We start from the raw sequence: 14,707 nt of genomic DNA, 5'->3' as shown, positions 1-14,707 counted from the left end.
TTTTTTCAAGCCCTCAGGCCAATGACATGAAGAATTACCACAGACCATTAACAGCTGGTTCATACTCACAGACTTTAACAGCGGACAGATCCTTGTGGCCTTTTACAGCGCAGGAGACGTCAAGAGTGTCTGCTGTAAAGTGTTGACTCTCTGAGTATTCGTAAAGGTGTTTGGATTTGTACCACCTGTAGGCAGTTCGATTGTCGGTCAGAGGACAGTTGGGGGTACAGGTCAGTCTGTAGGTCATTTTGTCCCCCGTAGGAATACTTTGAATGCTTACTTCTGTTCGGAGATGATAAATAAAATTCAGTACAACATGATCATAGATAGTAACATAGCTTCCTATCTCTATTGTGAAAATATGACTTTAAAGGAGCATTTCAACGAAAAAAAAAAATGAAAGTCAGTCGTTATCTACTCACCCCCAGGCTGATAGAAATTCAGGTGAACAAAAACATTTCTGGAGCTTCACAGAAAAACAGCGTTGCGTCATTCTTCTGAACACCTGAAGTAGCTGGGGACTTGTTTTAAATCGTTAAAAAAAGCAAACATAACAGAGCTCGTCTCGCTCCGGAGGACCAAAAGACGTTTTTTACGCCCTTTTTAAAGCCAAAACATCTTCTCTGAATGCTATGCTAAAAGCGTTAGCATGTACAATATTGTCTATTTCTAATCAATTTGTGGTCTAGGGGCTTCTGTAGACAACAGAGATAGATAACATCAGATAAACTGCATGAAGCCATTTTATTCTCTTTTTCAGTTTTTTAAAAACATTTTTTTTTTACGTTTTTAAAATTGTTTTGCTGCGAAAAGCTCCTGAAATGTTTTGTGGACGTGAGTAGATAAAGACTGGATCTTAATTTTTGAATGAACTGTTCTGTTAAAGGAATTTTAGAGATTGGAGAGTAATCACGTAATCACATTTGTATGTTTGTGGATGTTGAAAAACTACACCTGTTGGATATGTGATGGAGCAGGGCTCATCCTCTGATCTCTGTGTATAAGAACACATTCTCCCTTTAGCATAGGTCACACTGAAGCAGGCTGATGTGACAGAATCTGGACAAAAAGAAATGTGAGACATTATTTTGGCTAGTGTACGCAGTCACAGTACTTGAAAAGATTTATGATTTAAGGCTCCAGTGCATGATTAATAAAGGTTTTTTTATCATGATAAGGAGTTAATGGTTGTCACTCACCCACTGAGACTTCAGGGGCTCTGAGATCCTCGTAGCCTTTGATAGCACAGGAGTATCTGACTGCTTCCTCACTGCTGACCAGCTGTTGGTACCAGGGAGACCAGTCCTCATAGAGAAACTCTCTGTTCTTGTACCAGATGTAGGCTGCAGGGTTTTCAGTCAGAGGACAGCTGGTGCTACACATCAGTGTTACTGTGAGTCCCTCTGTGGAGGGAATCACCTTCACCTGCAGGTCTGAGATGATGGTGAGGACAAGGTGAATTAATACAGATGAAATTCTGAACTTAACAAATGTCGGTGACGTTAAATAAACGACTGTACCTGTAACCTGGAGCTTAGTTCTGTAGTACCAGCAGTATCCAACAGGGTTGTCTGTATTTCCACAGCAGTAAAAATTTGTATCATTCTCTCGTAGATCTTTTATCGTTAGAGTGAAGTTACTCGCTCCGAATATGTTGTACGTTGTACGATATCCATCTGCAGAGACGTTATCCCGTAAGTATTTGCCCTCGTCCCACCGTACCGTGTACCAGTCAACGCTTGAAGTGGGGAGTTCAGGTGAGCAGGGCACATCCACCGATGAACCTTTCAAAGCACAGATTCTGTCTACGCGGCCCTGAACCCCTTTAAAAGGAAACTTACATTAGCAAACATCTGGACGGATTTATTACTTTTCAGATCATATTGTTCATGATTTTAAAAACATCACAATCAGTTCACAGATTACAGTTAAATGGATTCAACAGAGATTTTAGTGTGACATCATCTGGCCGGCCTGTCTCCTGGAAATGACGTGTGCATATTACTTCATTGTTCATGGCTATGTTGTGCTGAACAGTGTAATGGCTTCCTGGATTATGTATCACGGACGTGTCTTTGAGTGAGCAGACAAAGTGCAGGACTGTCAGTCACGGGTGTGTGTTCACAACAGTCTATAGTTATATTTAGGCCCTTTTGTAGAGAATGATCGTCATTTTGGTTAAATGTAAATGAAAAATAAAATCTTTCAAGTTGCTGCTGACTTTGTTTTGTGGTAAAAACCAAAAAAAACCCTGCAGTATACTCAAAAATAGAAGAAGTAACTAATCCTAAATCAATGACCTTAAGTACTTTAGTTACATGTGAATTTTCCATTGAAGTTTTTCTATCATGTTTAATAAATGTGTGTAGATTGAATAACTAGTTGTGTGATTTATTACAGGAGACAGAAAGTTGAAATGTATAACTTTTTTTTAAAAAAAACACACATTATGTTTTTGTAGAAGTTCTTCTTAAAGGTGCTATTTGTAAGAAAAGGAGATTTTTGAGTCTCATTCCCATTGTGGTTGTAGGTCGGGCTGGCCGCCATCTCAAAGCGTCAGTATTTGACAAGTTGGGAGACTCAAAAATCAACTTTTCTTACTACGTTAATTAACAACATTTCCTCATTATGTTAATTGAAAATGTAAAAAAAAAAAAAGAAAAACAGGCGGAGATGTCACTTCGTCCCTTTTAGTTATAAAATTAGTGCTTTAATCATCACTTAACTTTTTGTCTGCACCACGATGTGTTAAAAAATCCTATTAGTCCAGTACTTTGTTTTTTTTATGATTAAATACTAAAGACATTCATAGTGAACATTACACCCTTTTACGACAGCATCGTCAGATTGAGGAGATCATGTTTCCACCGGCTGAGTCGGGATGAGTGAGGTGACCTTCATGTGTGAAATCTATAGATCTGAATTCAACAATCATGTTACACCTGCAGACGACAGAGGATCCTGTCAACAATGTATCAGCGTATAAAAAAGAGTAAACAATCATTCGTACCTGATACGAACAAGATGAAGCCCAGAAACAAACACTCTGCCGACAACATGGCTGTTGTAGTCTCTAAACTTAAAACCAGAAGGAAATAATCAATATATTCATCTTAAATATTAGATATTTATGTTCTTCATGACTACATTCAAGCAAATCCAAAAAATATATAGATATAACTCACCAGTCAGACAGGACTGTTGGTCATGTGCACACTGATCGGTAAGGTGTGTGTCTTCTCGAGAAAACCAGATATCTCGTATATCTAATTTATTAAACTTCCTGGAAACTTGCTGCAGATTTTAAAAAAATGTTCATGAAGTTTGCCTTATCAACCTCTAACAGTTGACTGCTAATGTTGAAATTGCACAACACGTGTTACACAAGATGTATCAGCCTTCAGCTCTGTGAGAAGTGTGAACCACAATGTCCACGAGAAACCACGAGCTGTGTTTTCTCGTGTTGCTGTGTTTTATGTAACTTTGTGAAGTGTTGTGAAATGTGCTTTGTGAAATGTTGTTGTGTTTACTGTAACGTTGTTGTGTTTACTATAAAGCCGTTGTGTTTTGTGAAATGTTGTTGTGTTTTGTGAAATGTTGTGTTAACTATAAAGTTGTGTTTTGCGCAATGTTGTTGTGTTTTGTGAAATGTTGTGTTAACTATAAAGTTGTGTTTTGTGCAATGTTGTTGTGTCATCTGTAAAGTTTTTGTGTTTTCTGAAACTTTGTGAAATGTTGTTGTGTTTTCTGAAATGTTTGACCTTCAGGGCCACTGTAGGCCGTCTGCCTTCGCTCAGATCTAATAGAAGTCGATGGCAGCTTGCTGTCCTTAAAAACGCCAAAGAAAAAACATTGAAAAACTCAACAAACAAAGTATCTTTCCAGAAATCCAGACCCGGTTACTCCTGACATGCTCTGGACTTGTGAAGCATTATGACTAATGTTTTAACAAACTATTGCTACACACCCGTCAGACACAGAACAGCAGTAGGAATCATGAGGAGTTGTGTTTCTGGCCACCTGACAAATAGCAGATACAAGACACACCTGACACCAAACTACTTGTCCAGGCCAGGAAAAGATCTCAGAGGGACTCGTTGTGCAGTGAAGTGAAGTGTGGTCTGCAAGACTGAAGCTGGACCCGACCTACAAACTCTCACTGGAAATCTTCATCGTACTGAGTGGAGTCAAAAATTGTGAGTTCCCAGGTCAGATCACCAGAGGGAGACATTATACACTCTCAGACTATTGACTTGTGTGATGATATGCAATAGGCCTGTATTAAAAACACAGCAGAGCAAAACAGGACTGTAAAAGGTTTTTAAATAAAGGCAGCTGGCTCATTTTGTGCAACTGTGCAACTATTTGTATTCTACTTGATTGGGACGACTGCCAGAAATGACCCAAGAGTCATGTGCATGTGAAATTGCATAGCTGTGTGAGCAGATTTTACAGCCAACACACTGATTCTCGGGCAATTTTTTTTTACATTTATTAGATTTTAAAAAGATATAATTTAATCTTTGTGCTAATCAGGAAGTTTGCTTACGACATCAAACATTAAAAAAGTGTGTCATGTGATGAGAACAACATCCTGGATGGTCCCCAGACTTTATGTGAAGTAAAATAAACGTCTTCAAATGCATATTTTGTGACGTGGTCTCAATTTCAAGTCTTCACTCATACTGTTAGGTCCACTGCAACTTACCTCAGGTTGTGTTAGGCTTCATCTCACACTGGTATGATATATATATATATATATATATATATATATATATATATATATATATATATATATATATATATATATATATATATTTGACGTAAATTAATGGATTATGTGATTATGGTTCGGGTAGTTTGAAGAGTACATCGCGTCGAAATTTGAGAGTAATAGGTGCTGAGACAAAAAAAGTGTTAAAACCATCCCTGCCTCCCTAATCCTGTTTTTTTGTTAAAACAATAATTGTCTTCATTGGCACAGGAAGCATTGTAAGATAAGTTCACCAAAAAAAAAAGAAAATTCAGTCATGATGAGAAAAAAAAGTAATTAAAATGTCTCCATATGGCTGGAGTGGTGTAATCCACATCTATGGAAGCCCAAAGATCCCAAATTTAATAGAAAAGAGGTTTTTGTTTTTACATTTTCTGTTCTGCCTTCTTGTTTTAACTCGACGAGGCTTCCTTGTGTTTTGCTTGACTGCTGAGTGCCAAAGCACTTTGTAAACTCTGTTTTTTAAGGTGCTGTATAAATAAAGTTTATTATTATTTCAGCCTTTTTGAAAAAAAAAAGCTGAAGTCTTTAATGTAACTGTGAAGCTAAAAGTGTTACCGTCAGTTCGGGGCATGTGCATGACGGCGCCTCACGGATGTGAACAACATCTTTTTAAATCAGTTTGTGTTAGGGTTAGCTAATCTGGAGACTTTACGCCATTTGTGTTTTGTTTCTTTTCACGTTTAAAACATCCAAGTCTCCGAAAGTCCAGAGGACGTTATTTACACCCTTTTTAAAGCCAAAAAACGTCACTGAAGCTGCTGTGCTAAAAGCGTTAGCACGTCTGAAGCTCGACCGCATGTCAAGTATGTAAATAAAGTCTATTTCTAATCAGTTTGTGCTCTCTGGGCTTCCGTAGAGACTTGGATAACGCCAGATAGGCTGTAGAAACCCATTTTTATTCTCTTCTCAGTTGTTTTTTAACGTTTTAAAACAAGTCCCCATCTACTTCAGTTGTTTAGGAGCTGCGGAAAATGTTTCGCAGACTTTTAAAAAAAACTTCACCCGACTTTCCATCAGCGTGAGGAGATGATGACTTTTCATTTCAATTTTCATTCTTGGGTGAACTTATCCTTTAATATCAGCCAGTAGAGGTGTCAGGATAACACACACACACACACACACACACACACACACTTCAGACTGTCGTGAGAGTCAACAGCTGGTGGAGGAAGTTGGATCTCCACTCTGGCATTTATTTCCCTCTCTGTTGCTCCTCTCCACCTCTCTCTCTCTCTCTCTCTCTCTCGCCCAGTCTCTCTCAGTGTCTCTCCACCCCTCTCCCCCCTCTCTCTCCCCCTCTCTCTCCTCCCTCCCTCCCTCCCTCCCAGCCTCTTCCTCTCCTCTCCGCCGGCTGGAAGCTTCAGTTGACCAGCGTCGCAACTGAGCGATGCGCCTCCAGGAGAGCCTCTCTACCTTCCAGCGGCGGATTTGACGTTCACACCGCACAAGCGCATTTTTTCTTTTTTTTGTGATTGTCTTTAGCTCACGTCTTTCTAACTCGGAGAGAAAAAAAAAACTACTCACAAGACAAGGTTTTCGGTTGTTTGCTTTTTTTTTTTTGTTGCGTATCTGAGAACTGACCACTCGCAGCAGGCGCGCGCTCTCTCTCCCCCTCCTGAACGATCCCCTGTGGGAGGATTTTGCCTTTTCTTAAAATTATCACAGCCACAGAGAGACAACTGATAACTTAATCGAAGATGTTTCGGGAAACGACGGGCAGACTCGCTTGATTTTCAGTCACTTGGTGTCCTCGGGTTCGTGCGTGTTGGAAGCATCTTGAGTCAGACTACAGGGAGCAGAGGAGGCTGTGTGACTGTCTACAGGCTGTTTGAAAGGTAAATCCTCACACTGCTCCTCTTTATTCTAACATTAATCTAATAAAACCTTCATGTTCCTCTCTGCATGTTCCCGTGCTGCGAAGTTACAAGTATTTGTGACACCTGGGCGATATATCGATATTTATATCATTATCGTGATGTGTTGTCTTTGATTTTCAATGTCTTTAAAGCACATCGGAAATCTTACAGGCTCATTTTCTGAACTAACCCGGCTTCTGAATATTAAAGGGGCACCGTGTGGTGTTGGAGAAGAAATTTAAAAGGAGCTATCTGTAAGAAAAAGTTGATTTTTGAGTCTCATTCCAGACGATTTGCCTCGCCAAAACCTGACGCTTTGGGATTAGTAGGACGGGTCGGCTGCCAGCCCAGAGCGTCTTTATTTGAGGAGGCAAAAAAAATCTACTTTTCTTACAAATGGGTCCTTTAAACTCAGACTTTAAATATTTATTAGCTATATTAATGAGGTAATAATACAAATTTAAAAAAAAAAGTTTTTTCCATAAGTGAATAAACAAGCTGTTTGAAGCTAGAGAGGTGGCAGGGTCCGCCACATATAAACAAAGTAAAACAGTATGAAATTGTGTTGTCAGTTTGTTTATTCAGTCATAAAAACAAAGAGAGTTTGTTTAATTAATTATAAAGTCAGTGAAGATCTTTGACTTTAAAATTAATTAAAACTACGTAGTGCACCTTTAACTTCCTCCAGTTAGTAATTATATCCTCATTACCGTCGACTATTTATCAGAAAATCAGTGTCAATAAAAAATATATAATTATGTTTGATTTTACCACCCAGTCCTCGCATTTTGGGGGCATTTCATAATATGGAGATTAGTGGTGCCACAATATTGTAATATAACAATAATGTGATACTAAAAAAAATAATATTAACATCTCTTTTAATAATACAGACATGATAATATGGTCTGAATAATCCAAAACATGTTCGGCATCTTTTTTTTTTCATGAGTTCATCTGGTTGCCTTTTCACTCTTAATTGAGTAATTGATAGTATATAGCCTGAACATACTGCAGTGTTATTTTAAGGCCATGTGTGCATTTAGTTTGAAAATCAACATTGTGCAAGTGTTGAGGTCCACATCCACTAAGAGTTAATGAACATAAAACCTGTAGCTCTGAACATCTGTTCGTGCCAATGGCTGTTATGTGAGCTTGGCACAAGTCAGCTGGAGAGTTTTATTTCCCACTCTCAGTGTTTTGATTGGCCTCCAGTGGCATTCTCCTCATCCACAGCTCCTAACTGACCGGAGCTCCTCAGGGATCTATCCTGGGCCCACAGGTCATTCTTATAAACCTGGTAAAAGTACAGAAAGTGGACCACCAATGGTTAGTTTTACCGTCACAGTTGTTGTATTTACTATCACACAGTCGTGCTGATTGTGATTATGCTGTTGTCGCTGGACCACTTTGCTGATTATGTTGATGTATTTTAAATCAGGAGTGTTTTGCTGGTCATATCGTATTCAGGGGTTTGGCAGGATTGTCATCATTGTAGTGTGTGATTGTGCTTGTTAATCTAAAAAAAGATTGGTATGTTTGGATTGGAAGAAGAAGGCTGAATTTCATTAATCTAATTTAAATCATTAATTGATTTTTCAGTCAAATAATGTCAAGAACTGTGAAGTGATTCAGGATTTTTTTATATACAATACAAGATAATTGGTTGTTCCAGCTTTTAAACGTGAAGATTTGCTGCTTTTATGTATCACTCATATTATGTTTAGACGATAAACTGAATATCTTTAGCATTCATTTTGAACACATAAACTCATATATATATACATGTCAGGTCTCCTCATCAGGAAAACAACTACATTATGTCTCAAACAACCCATACGTTCAGTCACAAAGCAGAAAGTGTGACAAAGTTATCTTCTTGCCTGAACTTTCAATGGACATCATGTCAATGTATATGTGATCCCGTGGTGATCCACAGCGGGACCATATTCTGACTACAAGGCAATTAAAGGTCCATTGCGTAGGATTTAGTGGCATCTAGATTGCGACCAACTGAACATCTTTTGTTTCACCCTCCCCAGGGCCCTCTGTAGAGTCATGGTGTAGTTTGTCCAGTCCAGGCTCCTGTAGACAGGTGGCGGCGTAGCGTGACAGTCAGTGTTGAAGATGACAGGCTCCTTCTGTAGATATAGAGGGTTCAAACGTCCCCCTAAATCCAACAGACTGGACCTTTAACAGCTACCGCCTGGTGTACCTATTAAAGAACAGTAACCTCAGTTTATACTCCCACATACACTGTACCAACTCCCAAGTGAAACAGGGTGGAGACAAGACCTTCACTTCCCTTTTTTTTCCTAGCAGCAGTTTGGTTCATCAAATCCCACAAGTCCTCCACCCCCATGACACCACTGCACATCAGCGATCACGACTCCCCATCCTCCCTAAAGGATGAGTCCACCTCCCCGCTGGAAAAACATCCTAACTCCAGCTGAGCTGATTTTAAGCCTCTACTTTAAACCCAGAGCTCTGCAGGGTCCCCAGAGGCAGGGCAGGTTTAGGGAGTGACCCACTTGAGCCCCTTTTCTTGAGTTTTCTGAGATGCATCACGGTGGTCAGGGTGAAACGTTTCTGTGGGGTTTTTTTGTGTGACGGCAGCACTCTGCAGGTTGCAGGCCCGTTGCATCATGCTGTTCTCCAAAGGTTGGACGGACGCTCATGGATGGATTTTTAAAAAAAGGCCCGGAGCCAAGCAAACTCTTTTCCTGTTGTTGTTGGGTGCGTCTGCCTTACAGCCCACTTCCACCCACACTGTCTGCTGCAGGGTGGGAGTGTCGCTCAAACATATGGCCTATGTGAGTGTGTTTGCGTGTGTGTGCGTGCGTGCGTGTGCTTGTGCATGTATGAGTTTTAAAATAGGTGTATTTACAAACGAAGGAAGGAAGCTAGTGAATAATGATAGAGAGGGGAGGGAAATAAGAGTTTATTAAAAGGAATGAAGAGAAAGGGACCAAAAAAAGAAGAAAGGAAGAAAAATGTTTAAAGACAGAAACAAAGTAAGCAAAATAAGATAAAAATAAAGTTGGGAGAAGAAGAAAGTGATGAAGGCAACAAGTGAAGTAAACAAAAAAGAAGCGGGGGCCACATGGGTTCATAACACAAACCAAATGTAATATCCCTGGGCTGAGTCTGGCCAGAGTTTTTTTTGTCATCTCTATTGCCGACTCTCTAGTAAAGGCATAAAATGCCCGAAAAAGTACTTTTAGAAGACGAAAGGATGCAAGGAATGGCTGGAGGAATGGAGGCATGAAGGAAAATATGGCACGAGAAGTAATCTAGAAAAAAAGTTGAGAAAGAGTCTGTGAAGTAAAAAGCAAAGGAAGCAAACAATAGAAGAAAGAAGGGATGATGGAAAGAAGATGGAAAGTGAGGAAAGAAAGAATGTAAGAAGGAAAGAAAATTTTAAAGGAAAGAAAGAAATAGGAGAGGGAAGCAAGGGGATGGAGCCAAGAAAAGGAAAACAGTGACTATGGCAGGACAAAAGTGAAAAATAAAAGTGAAGGAAGAAAGAAATCGAGGAGGAAAAAAGTTATGAAGAAAAGGGAAAAAGAAGTGAGTAAGCAAAGAAAAAGTGAAAGGAAATTCGAGGCAAACAATGCCAGAAAGAAGGAATGACACAAGGGGTGACAGACAGACAGACAGAAAGAAAGAAAGAAAGAAAGAAAGAAAGAAAGAAAGAAAGAAAGACAGACAGAAAGAAAGAAAGAAAGAAAGAAAGAAAGAAAGAACGAACAACAGCAGAAATGAATGGATAGGAAGGGAGAAAAGAGGGTACAGTCGGAATAACAGCAGGCGGGAAGAAAAGAAAAAAGGAGGAAGAGAAGGAATGAAAAAAAAGGAAGGAAAGAAACGAAGCGAGGTCGCCAGAGAAAGAAATTGAAGAAAGGAGGGAGGGGAGAAAGAAGGTGGAGCGAGTAAAGAACGGCAAACAAAATAAGTAACAAGTGAAGGAAAGAAAGACCAGAACCCAGACTGATGGTGTGCAGCTGAACATATGAGGATACCTGCAGCCTCCTCCTCCTCCTCCTCCTCCATCACTCTACTCCTCCAGACCCCCTGTACTCCCCAAACCTGAGACTCCCCCCCTACTGAAGGCTCCCCCTCAGCGTGGCTGCTGGCCCTCTCTTGTCTCCATACTTTGCCTGCTGTTTGCACATGATGGGTTCATCGGGTTCAGCTCAGCTATAAAAGCACTTTTCTCCCCTGCGGCAGAGGCAGGAGTTAGCAGGCCTCATATGGGAGGAGGGTGAGAGGAGGAGGCCCCCCCCCCGGTTCTCCTCTTTTACTCTTTTCATATTTATTTCTCTCCTCTCCTCTTCTCTCCTCTCCTCTCCTCTCCTCTTCCTCTCCTCTTCCTCTCCCTTTGGCTCGCTGGCTCGCTGGCTGGTTGCGGTATCGTTTTCGGGCCCGGCCCTGGACCAGACATTCATTTTTCTCCTCTTAGTTTCTAACCGCTAACTAACCACTGGCTCCCTGCGTCTCCCCCTCCTCCTCCTCCTCCTCCTCCTCCTCCTCTTCCTCCTCCTCCTCCAGCGTAGGAATGTCTTATTCACCTCCTCTCTCTCTCTCTCTCTCTCTTTCTCTGTCTTCCTCCTCCGATTCCTACATGCTAAAAGCTTACGTGCATCTGTGCCAACATCTGCAAATAAACAGACGAACGCACACGCATGCTCGTAGCTTCGCCAAACGTGCAGACACAACTCAGTAAACACACACACACACATTCTGACTCACAAAAGGCCCCCCATCAGTATGTGGCGACCACCTGTGAGGGTACACACACATCCATAAACCTCCCTTTCTTCTCCCTCTCTTTTCCATTATCCTCCTGAGAGCCCAGCGCCGGGGCCTTTACTTCCAAACCAAACATAGACCAAATTCCGCAAACCCCACCCCGACACCACTCCCCCTCTCCCTCCATCACTCTCTCCCCCCTTCTTATTCTCCTCTCCCCTCCCTCCCTCCCTCCCTCCCACTCGCTGCCTCTCACTTCTCTTTCTTTTTAGTCTTGTGTTTGAGGACGAAATTCTGGCCTCCACGCGAAAAAAAAAAAAGGCCTGACAAAGAGAGGGAGTGAGCCGTGAGCCGAGAAGGAGAGGAAAAAATGGATAAAGAAAAAAAGATGTCTTGGCAGCGGAGGGAGTTATGATTGTAAAGGGGGATCAAGTGCCATGGCAGATGGGCGTCGAGTCAGAAGTCGACTTTTTCTGCGTCCCAGTGGCTCAAAGATGGGGACTACAATGGACGGACTGTTAGCTTCTTCTTCTTCTTTCATAACGCCCTTTTCTTACGGCTTCTTTGATGATGTAGACCCGTTGCTTTGGTGTCAGCCTCCACAGGTCTTTAGTTCCATCAGCGCCGCAACACCGAATACTTTGGTCGTTTGTAATCTGATGATTATATCTTCAAATAATCAGCTGTCTAAAATGTATGAAAATACTGTTAATGCACAATTTACCAGGTCCAAATGTGTTTAAATGTTTTAAAGTGTGGAGATCTTCGGCCATAAACTAAAACAGAATAAAGGAGCGATCGTCAGTCAATTAAACCTTTTATTGTTTCAGCCCTCCACTCTGTGATTTAATGGATTAGAGTCACCATATTTGCCATTAATGATTGGATTAAATCAAGTGATAGGTTACAAATTTTTGGCTTTGGTAAAATATTGACACTCATAATCTCCTCACAAAATACTGGAAATACTGGCTTTACCACTTCATTGGTTAGCTGCAACCATACCACCAGACAAGAAGTTTGTTATTGGATTATTCTCACAATAACTGATTGGTTCTGGAAAGATAGGTTTTATGGGAAATAAACTATAGTTAAGGCAACAACAGTAAAAAGACGAACAACAATTCCAGGTCAGTGATGTAGGGTTGGTCCAATGCAAACATTTTCAAACACTGGACCGGACCGGTAATACCGAATTTTACCACTAGGTATCACATGTGACTCACCACAGTCCATCAGGACAACTGTGTCAACTTTTCTTCTTGAACTTTCACATCAAAATAATAAAGACATCGACCGAGTGCAACTTGAGAAATGATGGCAGTAGCTACATGCAAGTCCGTGAGTTTTCGACAACATCTTCCTGCTAATGTTTTACAGAGCTTTTAATTTGAAATGGACACAGGAAGTGGATCAAATCTAGGCTTCCTACTAAAGTATCGTAGCGTGTAACATAGACAGACCAGAAACAAAACATAGGGAGGTAGCACCTTGTGGCGCTGACCTAATTAGCCATCCTGAGGCTCCTGCTAACTAGCTGCATGCTAATAGCTATTTCTACCTCCAGCTGCAAATGGAGGTTTAATTGGTTTGCGTAAAATCCAACTGATTTAAACTCGAATACTGGACTGAACCTACCCAATGATGGTACAGGGATATATAGAAGATACCGACTGTATACTTGCTACATAAAGTACATACTTTCTATTGGTACAGCCAGTGCTAGTCTTTGAGCTACCTTGGCTGCCGAGCTAACCTGGAACATGCTAGTCACAAATATTAATGGTTTTCTACTTTCTAACCAGCTGTTAGGAACTTGGCTGCAAACAGAAAATAAGTCATTTAATTGCATAATTTGCACTTTTGTTGCATAAATATGTAACATACCAAAGTTGAACTTGACCTGGCAGTTTCATATAAGCATGCCAGTTAAAAGTTTTCTGTATTTAATACAGAACTGGCCCCAGGCACAAGGGGAAAACATCTGCGTTTTGAACATAAGGATTCATGTATTAAATGCTGCGTTCAAGTCAACTTTAAACCTACAAGAGTTTACTTTTTTATTTGCTGACTCTGTTCATATCCATCTGTGACTCTTTCTTCGTCGATCTATATTGTTCACTGCTCCTCACCTCTGTTGTTCTCCCCTCATCCCCTCCTCTGTTTTTGTTCAGATTCAGCCTAGCTGAATTAGCTCAGGATGAAATTTCTAGGTTACGTTCTCCAACGTCAGGAAGCCAACTTAACGAGCGATTGTTTTTAAGGAATTATAAAGGAAACTGTGGCGTTCACTTACCTGCGTAGCAGCACAGCCCCCTAAAAAAAAAAAACTTTCTGGCGGGATGGAAAAGTATTAAGGTTTTTTTTTTTACGCTGAAGCTCCCCATTGACACGAGTCCAACTGGATTTCTTTCAATTGGCATGTAACTGTTGTACGTGGAGAGCACTGACTACCAACTCTACAGGACTCGTAATGTCTGTTAGCATTAAAACTTTATTAATTCTTCCTGCTTAACTCTCTGCTGACTTTTTTCCAGCTCATTACTCTCTTATTTGATGGAGCCTTTTTCCTCTCTGCCCCTCTTTGTTTCTCCACCGAGAACGAGAGGAACGGCCTACAGTACAGCTGGGATTGGTTATTATTTACTGGCTTGGCACACACACACACACACACACACACACACACACACACACACACACACACACACACACGCAGTGGAAACAAATTGGGTGAATCTGCTCTGCACGTAGGAATGTGAGGCGCATGTGTTTGTGTGTTTTAGGTCTGGATGACAGAGCTGAGGGAATGAAAGAGGGATGGCGAAGAAGAAAGAATTTAAAGAGAAAGAAACAACAAGAGAGAAAGAGAGTAGGAAAATGAGTGAGAGGGAGAGAAACGGAGATTGATTTGTGGGATGCAGACTGCTCTCGACAAAGGTTAAAAACACTCTCAGTCTTTCTATGTCTTTCATTTCCTAATGTCCCTCTTTCCTTTCGTCCTCCCGTGCCTTCATACTTTCAACACGACCCAGGATCCCTTTCGTCCTCTCCTCTCCATCTTTAGTCTTTCCCCTTCCCCTCGCTCCTCAGAGGGCGGCGGGCGGCGGATGATAGGATCGGGGAGGAGGGGGGGAGGGAGGGATCTGCCGGTCCGCCGATGCGAAGAATTACAGGGAGGGAAAGCAGAGAGGAGAAGTGGAGAGAGTTCTGTGTTGACCTTGTCCCGCTGCCAAAACGGTCGGATGCTGGTATTGGTGGTGGTGCAAGGGATTATGGGTAGGGGTTATGAGCGAGGAGAAGGGATAGAGTGAGAAATAAATGA

The 14,707-nt window shown here is 41.2% G+C and overlaps 1 protein-coding gene across 1 annotated transcript in view; it reads left to right on the top strand.

The window, feature by feature from the left end:
* The first annotated feature begins 6,480 nt into the window (after positions 1–6,480).
* The window catches only part of LOC140995449 (zinc finger protein GLIS2-like), a 31,988-nt gene continuing 23,761 nt past the window's right edge, over positions 6,481–14,707 (top strand). The window contains exon 1 of the mRNA XM_073465451.1: positions 6,481–6,612. The gene's annotated coding sequence lies outside the window, so the exon portion shown is untranslated. The remainder of the gene's footprint in view (positions 6,613–14,707) is intronic.

Source organism: Pagrus major, chromosome 1 (genome assembly GCF_040436345.1).
Source record: "Pagrus major chromosome 1, Pma_NU_1.0".
Classification (NCBI taxonomy): Eukaryota; Metazoa; Chordata; class Actinopteri; order Spariformes; family Sparidae; genus Pagrus; species Pagrus major.
Note: the sequence above shows the minus strand (reverse complement) of the source record. Positions and strands in the feature narration are given on the sequence as shown.